The sequence below is a fragment of the Emydura macquarii genome, unplaced genomic scaffold (genome assembly GCF_026122565.2).
Source record: "Emydura macquarii macquarii isolate MOO-44397 ecotype Brisbane River unplaced genomic scaffold, CSIRO-AGI_Emac_v2 contig_2768, whole genome shotgun sequence".
NCBI classification, from domain to species: domain Eukaryota; kingdom Metazoa; phylum Chordata; order Testudines; family Chelidae; genus Emydura; species Emydura macquarii.
In genome coordinates this window covers 32282384-32298670 of record NW_027132905.1, presented here as the reverse complement: position 1 = coordinate 32298670, position 16287 = coordinate 32282384, and positions in this window count along the sequence as shown.

Sequence of the window (16287 nt, the reverse complement as noted above, 5' to 3'; positions counted from 1 at the left end):
AGGCTCCTCTGAGGGGAAAGGCTTGCAGACTCAATGTGCATGTCAGAGCAGCGTGCAGCCGCATCTCACAAAGCGCCTTACTAGGGTGGGACAGCCTAATTTGGCAATTGACTGATCTTTGACTACGAGCAGTAAATATGCCCAATGGCCTGTGAAGGGATGTTAGATGGGTGGGTTCTGAGTTAATACAGAGAATTCTTTCCTGGCTGTCTGGCTGGTTAGTCTTGCCCACATGCTCAAGGTTTAGCTGATTGCTATATTTGGGGTCTGGAAGGAATTTTCCCCCAGGGCAGATTGGCAGAGGCTCTGGGGGGTTTTGCCTTCCTCTGCAGCATGGAGCACGAGTCACTTGCTGGTGTATTCTCTGTACCTTGAAGTTTTTAAACCATGATTTGAGGACTTCAGTAACTTAGCCATAGGTTAGGGGTCTATTGCAGGAATGGGTGGGTGAGATTCTGTGGCCTGCATTGTGCAGGAGGTCAGACTAGATGATCATATTGCTCCCTTCTGACCTTAAATTCTCTGAATCTACAGCTGCCCTCCCCAAGCACCTCCCTTGTGAAAATCCCAACATGCTTTGAAAGGGGGAGGGGGAGAGATGCTATAATGCCCCACTGAAATGCCCTTGGCAATGCTGGGGCAATCAGACTGGCGAGGGCAAGGCGATGTTCTGAGGCCCCACAGGTCTTTCCGTGGGGTGGGGGATCCCCGCCTGGAGGGGCCAGGGGCACAGCTCGGGAGGAGGAAGGTGGAGTGATGGCTGATCAGTGACTCCTTTACCCTGGCTCCTTAGATGAGAGCAAGGGGCGCTGCCATGAAATGAATGGCTGGTAAATTCAGAGTCAAGAGAAGATGCTTCTCTGTGCAGCACCTGTGGAGCCCCCTGCCCCGCCATGGGCTGGGTGCTGAAGGGCCACAGTTACATGCCAAGAGGAACCTGCTCTGAATGTTAATATAGAGCTATCCAACTCCTTCCCCCCTCCCCCCATCCCGCTCAGCCCCTTTCTCCCGAGAGAATTGCTTGAGACTTGACCCTCCTTGTTCAAAGGCTTGGTTTGAGGAGAGCCTTTCCAGCCTACAGGGCAGCTGTAGTTGACTTTGCTGCGGCACCGCCTCTGCACCCTGACCGGACGAGGCTCTGCTCCTCGGCTGGGTGAGCTTTCGCCACACGTGATTGGCGCTGTCGGCTGGAGCTGCCACGTGGCTGCCTCCCTGGGCCAAGCTCAGCCTGCCCCAGAGACGTAGCTGCTGGTCTCAGCTTCTGTTGGATGCAGAATTAGAGCGGTCAGGTCCCTCGGACAGCGAGTCCGGCCCTTACACTGAGCCTCTCGTGGTGAGGAGCCAGGACTCCCCAGGGAAGGACTGCGTTCACTAGCACTAGCCAGCACCAGAACAGGGCCATGGGCATGTGACATGTCAAGCTCTGGACCTTGGTTGTGACCCACATTTATGGGACTCCAACAGCCACTCTATGGTGCAGAGAATTCAGTGGCTGATGGTCATGCAGGACCCATCCTTCCCGGCCCTGCATCAGTCACCTGCCCTGGGGCAGGACAAGAACTGGCAGTAACTGCTCCCAATGGCTCCCAGGCAGGCAAGGAAACAGTTATAATCCCATCCTGACAGGAGCTCAGTACAGAACTCTGCACATCCACGGCACCTTCCTTCTGGCAAATAGCTAGGGAGCCACACAATCCCGGGGCAGGTCAGGATTGTGCCCATCTCACAGGGCAGCCTCCTAAGACAACCAGGCTGGGTCCGCCCTAAGGGTTTCCTGAAAGTGCCCCCTGTCACATTGCCACTGATGGTAGCAACAGGAGCACTAGTGTGAACTGGCTGCCAGCATTCTTCCCAGTGGCTCAGCGCATGCCCACCAGCAGCAGCAAGTCCGTGCTGGAGCTGGAGCAGGTGGTAGAGATAAACCTGGGTTGGTGCAATGGTGGGAAGTGTTTAGAAACATTCACAAGGCTGGGGAAGTCAGGGAACGTGCTCAAGTTCACACAGTGAGTCAGTAGCAAGGCTGGGAATAGAACCTAAGAGCCCCAGTTCCCAGCTGTAATAATTGGGCAGTACTGCCTCTCCCTACATAAAACCCTCCGCCAGTAGGCTGAGATTTGGACAGTAGGAAAGTCGGGAAATTCAGAGCTAGCATTGCCAGGTGTTTAGCCTGTTGTACTGAAAGAGTAACCGGATAACAACTGGGCAACAGCACTTATTGTTCAGTAAATGATACAACAGATGGCTACACAACTGCAGTTTCCCTATAACCCCCAATGTTTGGCCCTAGCAACATGCATCTCGGCAGCTGCAGAAAGTTGTGTGAAGGAACATGTTGTAGGATGCCCTGTCACGCTACAGGGTCGAGCCAGGCCGCAGTGAAGACCTGCACTGAATTCCCTGCCCATAGCGTGATTATCTTGCAGCTGTCGTTCCACCTGGGCAGCTGGGGCCTCGGGGGCTAGGGCAGATTTTCAAGGCATTGGAAGTTGATGGGAGCTGGGCACTGTCTGCCACTGGTGCCTTTGGAAACCCCTTCTGTGCATCTGCTTGTGGGCAGGAGACAATGTAAGAGGCTCCTGGAGCCGAGAGAGAATTCACGTCTCTGGATTACGGAACCAGTCTAGGAAAGTCTGGGGCAGCTGCAGGGAGAAGAACCTGCAATGCTGTGTGTCCCCTTAGAGAGGGTCCTTGGGGTTGGGAGGGGATTCCAGGGCCCTTGCAACAGGGGAAGAGAAGCACCTGGAGTCGATCTCTCGGCCCTCCTGCGATGGACGGGGAGTTCTCCTCCCACCCACTGCCTCATCTCAGCAGAGAGCCAGGCATGCTGGAGTGTGCTGGAGCAAGAAAAACTAAGGAATGGGGGAAAAAAAATCTTTTCATCTCAAAGGTTCCATTTGTCCTACTTCCTCCCATCTCCAGCAATTAACTTGAAGGGAGACATCACTGCTAATTGAGCAGTGGAGATCGGGGCAACAATTAGGCCTTTTGACAAGAGAGGGACGGATCCAAGGCTTAAAATGATAGGGAATGGTTTCTATGGCGATAGAACTTCCCTCGCGTTCTCGCCAGCCACGGAAATGATCCAGACGTAGATTTTGCCCTGATTAATGATTTAATGAAAATAAAGAAAATTCTTCTTTAAAAAAATCGATGGGCCGCACTGTTTCTCCTGAGTCAATGGCTGCAGAGAGAATCGATGTTCTTCCAGGGCTGGGAGCTCAGTGAAATCTATTACAGCAACGTGCCAAGGACGGCAAGCAGCCCTGCTGGTTGGTAATTAGGCAGCGGGCTCACACAGGGAAACGTGAGGGCTATATTCAGAGCGCTGATCAAAGGAGCTGCCCATCAAAGAGCTCCTCACATTGGCATCTCCAGCAAACTTTCTCTCCAGCATCGCAGCTCTTCTCCCTACCTTGCTTTTACCTTTTTTTCTTCACAACATTCTCACTTTTGGTTTTAATTATTCAGAGCGTTCCCGTGCAGGGAGGAAAACAGCATGCAGGCGGCACTGCTGGGGAGCAGAACGGGGCAGCCAGGAACAGGGACCTCACTTTGCTAGTATGCACTGGAAGGGGGCAGGGAAATGGACCCATCCAGGCTGGGGGAGGGACACAGTGCCCTGGCCAGGGGGTGGCAAGTTCCTCAACCCTGTATCCCTTGCTGGGGGCAGTGGGGTTGGGGTGTCTGGCCGTGGGAGGGAGCAGAGCCCTGGGCAGTGGGTGGTGAGATCTCAGGCCCTGCTCGGGGGCAGCGGGTTTGGAATGTCTGGCTGTGGGAGGGAGCCATGCTGGGACCACTGTCTGTGTGGGGCAGGGGCTCTCCTGCAGTGTGCTGATAACAAATGGAGGGCAGGCATGGGGGGCTTTGCTGCTGGCAGCAGGGAGCTGCCCTTTCCCTGCTGTGGCACAGAGCAGGATTAGGTTCCCGGGCTCCAGGCTGGTCACACCACCTGGCTGGGTCCTGCAGCAAAGCCGTCTCCTCTGTAGAATTCAGTGCGGCAATGCCCCTGGCAGGGAGTTCTTGGAAACATCCCAATCACCTTCTGGGGCCCAGGCAGGCGCCGTGTGCCCCCTGCACCGTGCGCTGTGCAGAGATGGCTGGGAGAACACAGACACACATCTGCAGACTTAAATGGAACCATCATCCCCCTCCCCCGGACATTTGTCCCCCACCGGAAAGGCCTGGCAGAGCTGGCTGGCAGGGGGAGGGGACCCAGCCACAGAGCCGTCCAGTGCTGCTGTCAACCTCACAAATGTGGCTCCCAAGTTAGCCCGATCTCGGTGACAGACAGCAAGCGGCTGTGAAGGATGCCAGAGCCTCCAGTGCTGGGGGCCACGGCCACCGAGCCGAGAGTTGCTGTCCTGCAGCCGGGAGCGGGCAAGTGCCCATCTGGTGGAGCTAATCCCGCCACAGCGGAGATGCCACTAATGATCTCGGCGCCTGTGACATAATGCACTGTGTCCTGCCTCCCTGCAGTCGCCTCCCATTTCTCAAGAGCTGCTAACAACGACAGAGTGTCCGGAGGCACTGGGGGAGGGGGATAAGTCTTCTAACAGCATCTAAGATAGCCCCTCTCCCAGCCTCTGGCCCAAACCTCCCGCTAACTTCCCCTTGGCCTTGCCAGTCACACAGGGTCCTGCATCCAGGCTAGTCAGCAGCATTTTGTGATTCTCACATGGACAATGCCTTTTCCTGAGTAAGAGTCTGGGGCGTGCAGCTGAGTCTCTGAACCATGCATAACCCATAGCTCAGGGCTTTCTTAAGGCCCATGTCCATCTGCATCCATCAGCAACATCTGTTTTCTGCCATGTGACGCAGCACAGGCGAATGGTGGGCGGGACGGCAGCAGAGCAGGGACCTTGCTGGAGAGCCAGGCAGGGCAGCGGAGGAGAAAGCGTTCTACCAGCCCTTTCTGCTCCTTCCTGCGCGCACAGATCTTGCTGAGTCCACGCGAGCGGCGCTCACTCCGCATTGCACTCTGCTGCCCATCTGTTCAATATTTAAAACAAGCAAATCAGGGTTTTTTTGCTTGCAAACCTACTTTATTGCTTAGGCAATCAGAACGCTGCTGGGATGGGGCGGGCAAGGGCTGCCCTGCGAGGGGCCAGGGTGACGACGCAGCACAATCCAGGTCTGCAGCACTCAGCCCTTCCCTGTGCAGAGTCATCAAAACCAAAGCCCATCGAAAAGCAAAATGCACGTCTTCAGAACGACCCTGGCAAGGGCTGGGACGGATTGGCAAGTCCCAAGGGCAACCAGGCCCATTGCACTCACAATGCGGCTTCCTGCCTCTGCCAAGCAGTTCTCCTAGGGATGGGGCTGGTGCTTCCCGGAGCAATGGGACATTTCTCTCTCCACGTTGGGCAGTTCCCATAGCGACAGGGTGTTTAATTCCATCCCTAGGCTTGGCAGTTCCCATAGCAACAGGGTGTTTAATTCCATTCCTAGGCTGGGCAGTTCCCATAGCGACAGGGTGGGTAGGCTGGGCAGTTCCCATAGCATCAGTGTTTATCCCCCTTTCCACTCTGGGTGGCTCCCACAGCAATGGGAGAGTTTCCCACCCTAATCTGAGCAGTTCCTATAACAATGGGGCACTTCCCTCCATGCACCAGGCAGGTCCCTCAGTGTGAGGAGTCCCAACTTATTCTGAGGAACTGCTCAGCCATTAGGTTGACCATCTGATATCAAACCTCCCAGGCCCTCAAAGATCTGGATGCTGCATTTATTGAACAAAGGAGCAATGCCCAAGTCAGCTTTCCCTGAAGCCCCAGCCTCTAGCTGTCCTAGGGCAGGTCTTTGCCCCCCGGGACTCGTCAGGTTCATACCCTGACAGCGGAGGAGGAAACTCCAAACCATGCAGCTTCCCAGCTTTATTAACACAACTAAATGAGGGAGGAAAAGCACAGGGGACTGATAAACCAATCAAACCCCAGGCAAGTGGGTTAACAGCAAATCATCAGATTAATCTAATGATCAGATTGATTAAATCATATCAAAGAGACCAGCAAATCCTTGTCAACTCTATGTCTTAATTCGGGATGGCAGTGGTCTTCTCGAGCTGTCAGTCTCCAAATGACAAGGGCTTTCTCAGTCAGTGCCAATCAATAGACTCAGGGGCCAGCCAAGTGCTGATCTGGGGAAGGTCAGATCACTCCCAGGTTGGTGCTAATGTTCGGCCTGTGGCTCTGGGCCTGCCCAAACGATGATAGGTGAGAGCCAAGCCCTTCTCCTCCTCCTCCCCCTGCGCAGGGTCACAATGGAACTGTTCGGTGCAATTCAAGGTGACACAGCTTGTTGCATTTAATATTCAAATGCAAATCCAGGTGAAAATCTCATGATTTTTCCAAATTAAACATACAGCTCCTAACCCATGAAACGTGTGTGTGTGATCTTTAGACACAAGGGTTGTTTAAACTAGGGTCGTTTTAGGTAATTGACCTATTCTATAGGCACCATTCTCAACTAGAGTCTGTGAGTTCTATCCGTCCATGCACAAACATGCTCACACATACTCACGCCCAGCCATCTGCTGGAGTTACAAACAAGTGCAAGAATGCTAACGTAGAGGCTATTCCATAATAGAAACTGGAAAAAGGAAACAAACCCCAAAAGGTCGATGCTTATACAGGATGGCTGTCGCAGCTCTGGTGGTTTCATTCAGAGGAAGCTGGTCCGTGGTTGAAAAGTTTAGCTGGGAGTCTTATTGGCTCCGATGTTTAATGCTGCTGGATGTGCTGGCTGGCTAGAGGCTACCTGCTTGTTGTCACTGAATCTCAGGCTTGGTCTGTACTTCCAGCCTATACTGGCATAGCTATGCTGGTCCGAGGTATGAGAAAACCACAAACGCCTGACCAAGATACTAATTCCCGCAACTCCCGGGGTAGACACAGCTGTGCGGACAGAAGAGTGCACTGGCAGAAAACCTCCTTCTGCTGCTTTATGCTGCATATAAGTAAGCACAGGCCTTTTTGTCAGGCACAGCCAGAGGCAGCAGCCAGTACAAGCAAAAAAACCAGGAGCCAGAACCAAGCCAGCAGCAAGGTGAGGAGAATGCAGAAATGTTTGTAGTATTTTGACGAATATGTGTGACTCAGTTTACCCACCCATGTGCATTGCTGCCTGCTGGGAGTAAAGGGGTTGGTTTGTCCTAGGGGAGAGATGGAGAGAGGCAGGGCTGGGTGTTACAAATGCTGTCTGACTTGGCCCATTATTAAAGCCAGAACAGAATCAGCACCTATGAATGGATTCCCTTGGGAGACAATGGAAGAGGCAAAGACCGGACGTTAATGCGAAAGCACTAGGAAGCCTGGGCAGGCTGAACGTGGGACACAGCAGAGGCTGCAACTGGGATCAAAGCCAGGAGGTGGCAGGTGGCTGTGTTAAGAGCTGAGCTCTGACAACCCCAGAGACTGAGGTGGACTTGAGGCATCTCTGGAAAGTGAGCCAGAGGGTTTTGCTAAGATGGTCTCTGAGCTAAGCTTGGTGTTTCCATGCTAAGCCAGTCTTTCTGCTGCTGATTTCCAGGGACTCAAGCATGCTCCCGTGCTCTGCAAGGCCACGCCCTGGGTGCATTGCTCCCTGAAGGGTGGAAAGCCTCGTATCAGGAGGTTGAACTCAGGGACACTCACTGTGCCCAGCACATGGAGAGAAGCAGGGGTGTTGAAGCCAGAAGACCCAGCCTTGGAGTTGGAGAGCTGCAGAGCTCACCTGTGTAAAAGCAAAGACTTTGGGCTGGCCAGTAACAGAGGCAAGCTGCTTAGGCAAAGGACACGGCCTGCGAATGATGATACGGGGCTTCTCCCTTTCGTTCATGGGTCGTTCATGGCAGCCTGGCCAATTCCTCCCCTTGGAACGCCTTTCAGAGCTCCTTGGGGAAGCAGACGGGGCCCTCCTCTTCTGAAGTCACTGGCATCACCCTGCCAGGCCCTCTTATGAAGACGAAAGACCCACTTCAGGCTCAGAAAGCCACATACCCCAAATATACCCCAGCAGGCAGCTGCTCCCCAGGGAGCTGGAGACATTGAGATCATGGGCGGAACTGGTTGAAAAATTTCATTGATGTTTTCTTCCATCAAAAAATACCATTTTATTGAAACCAAGAGTGGTGGTGAAAAAGCTGGTGGCTGAGGCACTCATCTAGGATGGGGAGACTACAGTTCACATCTCTGCACTGAGAAGTCAAATATAGAGGGGCCGTTCTCAGCAGCTGACTGCCAAACAGGAGCCGGACGTGGCTGAGCGAACAGAAGATCAGAAGAGTCCTATGATTTCAGCTCTGACTGTTTGCTGGTGTTGCGTTTTTTAAATGACTTTTTAGGACAGTTGAGATGATGCCTGTGGCCTGAGCCATGACTAGGGCTGGCCAGAAAACAACAATTCATGTTGAGAAACATTTTGAGGTGTCTAAAACCAGCCAGTTTGAAATTCTGCGAAAAAGACACCCTGTCCCCAGCATCTGCCAAGAGCCCAGCGGCCAAGATGGTGATGTGGCATACCCTGGTTCAAGGCCTTGCTCTCTCTGATCCGGGATCAGCTTTGAGCAGCACTTGTTGATATTCACAATCTGGACAAAAGGTTAGACTTTAACTCTCCATCAGAGTCAAAAGCCTTTTCCTCCTCATCTCCCAGGGTCGGGGCTCAATTTTTACATGCCTCACAATAGCGATGGGTTTTTCTGCATACACGGGCTGGCTCCCATGGCGACAGCGAATGTCCCTCCACGTGTTGTGTGGCCCTGTTCCTGAAAATGCAGTTCTTTTATTCTTTTATTCTTTTATTCTCAGCAATTGGCTTTGTTTGACTTTTGCCTGTTCTATTCTGTTGTTCTCCTTTTAGCCCAGATGCGTATGTTTCAGGAACAAACCACACTCTATTTTGAACAATAACGGTTGTTTTTTAAGCCAGCATTCAAGCATTCTGGCACTCCGCCTGCTTTGCTCTCACACTGACCTGCCAGCAATGCCCTGCTAAGGTGCCTCTTGTCATGGGAGTCATGTTGAGCTCTCTGATTCCCAGGCATGCCCTGTGCGGCATACGTTCTGTGCGCTGGGCTGGGCTGGGGTCTTTCGCCATGATACATTGATCCTGTTTCCAAGCAGCTTGAAAGCTGTGGTTACAAACGAAGGTCCGTTCACACTTGTAAAACTGGGGCAGGTATTAACTTCATTTCCCAGTTCTCAGACCATGGTGATGGGTTCTATCCAGGAACTAGCACTGCCAGAGAAGGACTGGTGGATGTCACACCTACAGGTCTTGCCCAGTTGCCTGACTCCCACTTTCTGGGCATGAAAATGCCAGAGCCAGTTGGAGAAGAAACTGGGAGAAAATTGTGGTTTTTGCCCAGCTTTAAGGTCTTGTATTCCTTGATTTTCTGTGCTGTTTGGTTTCCCATGAGGACCTGTCCCATATGTGCTGGGTGGGTGGAAGCACTTGCCAGATATTGGTTGGAACCTGGTGTTGGTGGCTGCCTTGTACTTGTTGGAAGTAGACCTCCCACTCCTGCTCCAGTTCAGCTGTTACCAGGGAGGGGCAGTCGCTCCTGTTTCAGGCTTGGATCCACTCAGAACTTGGAGGGATCACATTGTTTGCACCCCTTATCCTTGCACTGTCTGCATTCATTCAGTGACTGCACCAACACGTCTTGATTGCATTGGAGACATTTTTACTGGCACGTATTTAACCTTCCAAGTGCCATCCAGAGTACATTTACGTTTATACTGGGAGCAGGGCCAGCCCTAGATCCCAGAGGTGTGTCTTCGGTGCCCCTCTCCATTTCAGGGCCGCCCATCTTCGGCCCCCCCACATACGTACACTTTCATAATGACACAATAAAACAAGGTTCACAGTATCACAGTTGGGCTCTCACTTCACTTCGTTCTTATCTCTCCCTGACTGACTGGTGATACCCTGCCCCATATAAACCCACCAGGGTATATACGCCAGGGCTGACAACTTTCTAGGAGGTTCGCGGAAATTGTCGTTCACAGAAAGTCTGGAAGGGTTCACGAAATTCTACAAATGTTCAAAACATTCTAGGAGGTTAATGACAAATGAATCCGCCTATGGAATACCTGGAACATTTTACTTAAAACATTTGATTTTCCATTTTGTTGCTAACAACAAAAACAGCTCCCCGAGCTCGGCACTTCCCATGCTTGGCATCCCAGGGGGTCGCCTGGGTTGTCTGCTCCTAAATCCACCCCTGGCTGGGAGGCAGCAGCTCCTCTCCCCTCTATGCAGAGGCTTTAGGGGTGTGGTCCCTTTGGAAACATGTGCTGTATGAGGACAGTCAAAGTGGGGATAGTCAAATTGCCCATGGAGACAGTCCCCTGGTATCATTCGTGTTTAGTTGTTGGGTCTGATTTGCCCCCTTTTGGGCAGTCATTCACACCACAGCAATGTGCCACCAATGGAACTGGGGAGCATCTTCTACCTGCAGGGCACAGCTAGAATGAGTAACAGAGTGTCAGACCCCAGAAGTTCAGGATGGTGGCCCAAATCTGCCAGGGCGTGCTACGCCTGCTTCTGAATTGATACAGGACAAAAGAACTGGAGACATGGAACAAAAAATAATGACAAGGCAAACTTCAAACCCACTCCACACAGACACACAACCCCCTCAAGCAGAAGCAAAAGGAAGTGAGATGCAAACAAAGCAATCCCAGTGATGGGGGGTTGTATCGAGCCTTTCTTCCCCTCCGCTGCCACCTGGGTGTCTACGCCAGAGCTGGAAGTGTGATTTCCAGCTCAGGTAGCCATACCCAGCCTAGCTCTGATAGCCTAGTGCACTAAAAATAGCCATGTGGCCGTGGTGTGCAAGTGCAAGTACAAGCAAAACACCCCAAGCATGATCCACCTGAGATTCTAGGCATGCACTTGGCATTTAGCCTGTCCCACTGCTCACACTATCAGAGCTAGTGCAGGTGTATCTCCCTGAGCTGGAAATTACACCTCCAGCTCCAGTACAGTTGTGCCCTTAGTTAGGTCGAGGCAGAGACTGTGTACTGCTTTTTTACAGCACCATGCACAAAAAAACCCAATAAGAGTCCTGTAGCATTTTAAAGACTAACAAATTTAATTTCTGCAGGCATAAACTTTCGTGGACTGTAGCCCACTTGACATCTGATGATGTTTTTGCTGTACACAGACTAACATGGCTACCTCTCTGGAACTTTTCACCACGCACAGAAAGGGCACAATAGTTCTCTGGGTCCTAGGCTTGCAGCCCATTAGCACCGGCAGTCCTGAACATGTTATGTCAGGGAAGCAGGACTCATTGCACAGACGTGTAAGACATTGTGCAGCAGACTGGATTGTGGTGCACTGACAGCTGGGTAGTCCAACAGCCTTGCTTGGTGTTCGACGCTGTCTAACTTGCCGTTCCCATCGGGTAGCAGGGGCACTTAGGTAGAGAGTTGGTTTTGTGCCACTCTTTAGAAATTTGCCAAGTACCAAACTGAGCTGTTAAAAACCATCCTGGGAATGTGTTCAATGCTGTTTTGCCTGGGTGTAGCCACCTGGCCAAAATCACCATCACATTCTTCTCAGCAAACAGCAATTGGGTTTCTTGTTCAGATGCACTAGACTTGGTGCATTACTCTCATCTGCTCCAAGGGGCCCACTTGAACCTGACGTGCTCAATATCCTATCTACCTCCGGAGGGTCTGAGCACCCAGCTGCCTTTATTGTATTTAGCCTCCCAGCCCCTGTGCAGCAGAGCAGGATGATGGCCCCCATTGTACTAATAGGGAATAAAGCCCAGAGGGGACAAGGTCACACAGAGCAGCAGAGAAGGGAGAAGACCCTACGTCTTTCAAATCCTACATTAATACCCTGAACATGGGGTCAGCATCAGGGCTTTGGGGGTGTCAGTGGGAGGTTCTCAGGTGTGCGCCAATGATTTGTATTTTCTGCTTTGCAGTGCTGCAGTATTGCCAACTTCAAGAGATCAGAAATCATGAGTCAGTTCCCCGCAAAATCATGAGATTGGCCAAAAAACAGGAGATTATTTTTTTTAAAAAAAAGATTCTATTGTGTTTTTTAGGTCAGTCTCTTGATTTTTGAATGACCCTGGCCCATCCCCAGGGTGTGTGCATGTGGCAATTAGTGTCACACACTCTCCAATATGTTGTGGGTTAGGTGATTCTGGTCACTACTGCAAGAGGTCTCACCCCCACATCTGCCTGTCTCCTATCCAGCAATTAATCCTGTTGCCCAGTCCCCCATCAGATCTGTCTCCACCCAACCCCCTCCAATTCACCCCCCTCAGTTCAGTTCCCCAGCCCCCATCATCACCACCCCATCCATTCACCCTCCCAACACTCACCCCATCTGCTCAGAATCCACCAACAGACAGACCTCCCACCCCATCAGCCCCCACCCTCCTCACTTTAGCCCACTGGCAGCTCCCAGGCCATAGTTCAGCCCTCCCAACCTCACCTCTGCTTCTCTTAGGTTCTTCACCCTCCCCAGGCCTAGGGGGCTGCAGTGGAGTCCCCTCTTCCACTTCCCAGGCTGGTAGGGGAGCAGCTGCCCAGGACTGAGAGCGGGGGAGCCCCAGGCTGGGACTGACAACGGGAACCCCAGCCACCCCAGGATTGACAGCAGGAGTGCCCACCAGGGCTGGCTGACAGCGGGAGCCCTGGCCATCACAGCAATTTCTAGGTAAAATTAATCCTGACTCATGATAGATCTCTCACATGGCAGGGCAGCTGAAAACAAAAGTCCTGACATGTGAGAGTTCTACTGCAAGATCATGAGCCAGGGTTAATTTTACCTAAAAATCACATCTCTCATGATAAAGTCACAAGAGTTGGCGTGTCTGGGTACTAGGGAAGGACATGCAGTGACATCACACAGGGGTGCAACTAATGGGTCTTCTCAATCCCACTTATCTTTGTAACAGACTCAAGCAAATATTGCAAAGAGATCCCGTAGATATTAGTTCCCATTTCTAAGCAACCTCATGTTCATGCTCCTGTTGTGTTCCCATTCTGCAAACGCCCTGGGGACCGAGGTTGTCAAGACAGGTTGGCTAAAGTGTTCGAAGGTAAGTGGATAGAAGAGAATATTCAGGGCAAATGGATTATGCATACTGGAAATCGTATTCTAAGACATATACTCATCCAATCAGGGGGCAGAAACATACCATATGACCTAGATGTCCAATCAAAAGAGCTACAATATTGACTGTATAAAACCAACCAGTTGTACACAAGCAACAGGCCAAGAATTGCCTCTCGGACGTATCCACCAAATAACTCTAACAGGGATATTTGAACGTCATGGACAATTCGCCAGCAGAGAAAGAGACTGAATTTGCAGACTCAATTGTTAGTTACAGATAAGTCCCCCTGCTCCACTTCCCACTCACCTTGTCTGTTCTCTCGTAAGGTTGTGGCTGCTGGCTCTGTCCCAGCGTAAAGCTTGGCTGACAAAGTCCCAAATTTTGCCCCTGCCTAATTCAGGCTGATCTCTTGTGGTTTGGTTGGTTTTAACTCATGCCACAATTTAGTGCACAGGTGTGACAGGGTCCCCAGGGTGCAACCTAGACAGTGGGACCACTGAGCCCTCCCAATGCACCAGCCTGGGCTGCCTCTGACACTGTGATGCTGATGTCAAGCTACAAACCTCTGACAGGCACTGTGCTTACCCAGACATCCCCAGGCAGGGACACACCCAGCTGAGTTACAAGAATGATCTCCTAGCCACTTGTGAATCAACAATAGGGAGGCTCCAGCCAGTTCCCCCCAGCTCCCCATCCTTGTACCCCAGAACTGTACCATCTTGCACTGGTCAGCAGCCTGGCCAGTGTAAGTTCACCACTCCCTCAGTGTAGAATGGACACACACCAGCCTTTGTAAACTGAGCTGAGATTTCCCAAGCACTTCACCCAAAAACGCACTGTTTTAGGTAAAATATAAAATAGATCAATTAACTTCAGAAAGATCGATTTTAAGTGATTATAAGTAGCAGGCACAGAGATCAGAGTTCATTACTTAAGAAACAAAAGTAAATTCAGTCTAAATTCTACAAACTAAGCAGGATTTGAATCAATCAATGTCTCATCCTGACAGATGGTACATGTTTCTTTTCCTCAATACACAGACTGGACTCCCGTTTCCAGCCTGGGACCGCCCTTCCCCAGTTCAAAGTCTTTGTCTTCCAGACATTCTTCCAGGTGCTGAGATGGGGGGAGAGAGGCCAAGTGATGATGTCTCTTTTATACTCTTTTATACTATCTTCCAACTTGCTGGAAAGATCCTCACTGTGATGTAGAAGTCAGGCAGCCCCCACTGGACAGGCAGTCTCCATTGCCTACATGCTCTGTCTGAGAAGTCTCCGGGGTGGTTGCTGGGATAGTGGATTCCCTCTAATGGGCATCAGCACTGTCTGGGCGGTGATGGATACCCCTTTGTTGTAACTGAAAGGCTGCTTGAGGGTGTTCCCAACCTCACTAGACACTTCAGTAACACACAGAGCAAAATTTCGTAACTTCCCGTATAATGCTCCCCAAACATCCACCAGGAGATTAATGTTCAGCAGATGAAGACTTTTCAAATGATACCTCACAAAGCAGGCACTGCACCAAACGTATCACAATCAGAACACGGTGGTGAATATGGGGGTTGTAGGTGCTACTTTGAGGTACAGAATGTCACAACAAGAATTTAATCCAGTTCAGTATTTGGAGCCCAAGGTAAGAGCATTTAGTGCTTGAAATGGAAAATTCCCTGCCTGGGCCTTCGCTGCAAGCTGATGTTGGCTGGGGACCCGGCACTGGCTGAATTCTCCACGTGGTGCTAAATGCCCATCTGAGGTTTCTTCTGGTAAATCCACCATGCCCAGATCTGCTTGGTTGGCAGTGCTAATCCCAGGTAAAACAAGAGCCTGCCTCATTATCAGGAGTTTAGCATCACACCGTAGTAAGGATAAAGACCTTTGCATGATGGACACAGTAAGTGGGCATCTTTATTAAGCTTGATAATACTTCCCTCAGTGACTAAGATAGATTGCCACTCTCCAGGGCCCTCATATGGGTCTACACAGGAGTACATTGGAAGATTTATAATACTCATAGATTCCTGCATTCCAAGGCTAGAAGGGTCCATTGTGACCATCCAGTCTGACCTCCTGTATAACACAGGCCAGGGAACTGTCCCCAAATAATTCCTAGAGCAGAGCTTTTAGAAAAAAATCCCATTTTGATTGAAAAATTGTCAGTGATGGAAAATCCACCCTGACCTTTGGTAAATTGTTCCAGTGGTTAATTACTCTCGCTGCTAAAAAAGTGTGCCTTATTTCAGTTTGAATTTGTCTAGTTTCAGCTTCCAGCCACTGGATTATGCTAGACCTTCTCTGCTAGACTGAAGAGCCCATTATTAAATATTTCCTCCCCTGTAGGTACTTATAGACTGTGATCAAGTCACCCCTGAACCTTCTCTTTGTTAAGATAAATAGATTGAGCTCTTTGAGTCTACAACTAGAAGGCAGGTTTTCTAATCCTTTAATAATTCTTGTAGCTCTTCTCTGAACACTTTACAATTTATCAACATCCTTCTTGAATTGTGGTTACCAGAACAGGACACAGGATTTCAGCAGCCATCACACCAGTGACAAATCCAGAGGTAAAATAACCTTTCTGCTCCTACTCATGATTCCCCTGTATATGCAGCCCAGGATCACATTAGCTCTTTTAATTCAATGGGAAGCTAGTTACAGGGCATTTCACTTGCCATGCTGGGCACTCTGTTACAGATGGCACACTTCCCAGGCTATGCTGGGCAACTTTGCTAGTGAAGGGGCATTTGCCAGGCAGCACTGGGCAGCTCTGTTGGACAGTGCATTCCTAGCCAATGTGCTTAGCCCGTGATGATCTCTTTCCCTTTCTCTGTCTTGCTAATATTTTTTTTATGAATCAATCTTTATTCTGTCCTTTCCTTGGATAGGAGTGAGTGAATAATGCAAACATTGGCTCAAGGATACTCAGATGCAAGGCCTTGTAATCTTACAGCAAAGGGTATCCAGAAATATTACAGAGAGTACAGATTACACAGCAGATTTCAAGTGGTGTCAACAGAGGCAAAATGCTTGGCTGTTTCCTTTGCCTTTGTTTGTTTGTGGTGATGCATTTTCTATGATTCCCATTTCTATGAAATGTCATGCTGCATTATACCCTTTTCAAAGTGATGCAGATGCAAACAGCTTTGTCTCTCTCAGGGCCAAAATCTTTCCACTTGAGACAACCATCATCACAGGCATCTATTCCCTCGGGCCACCCCCAAGGAC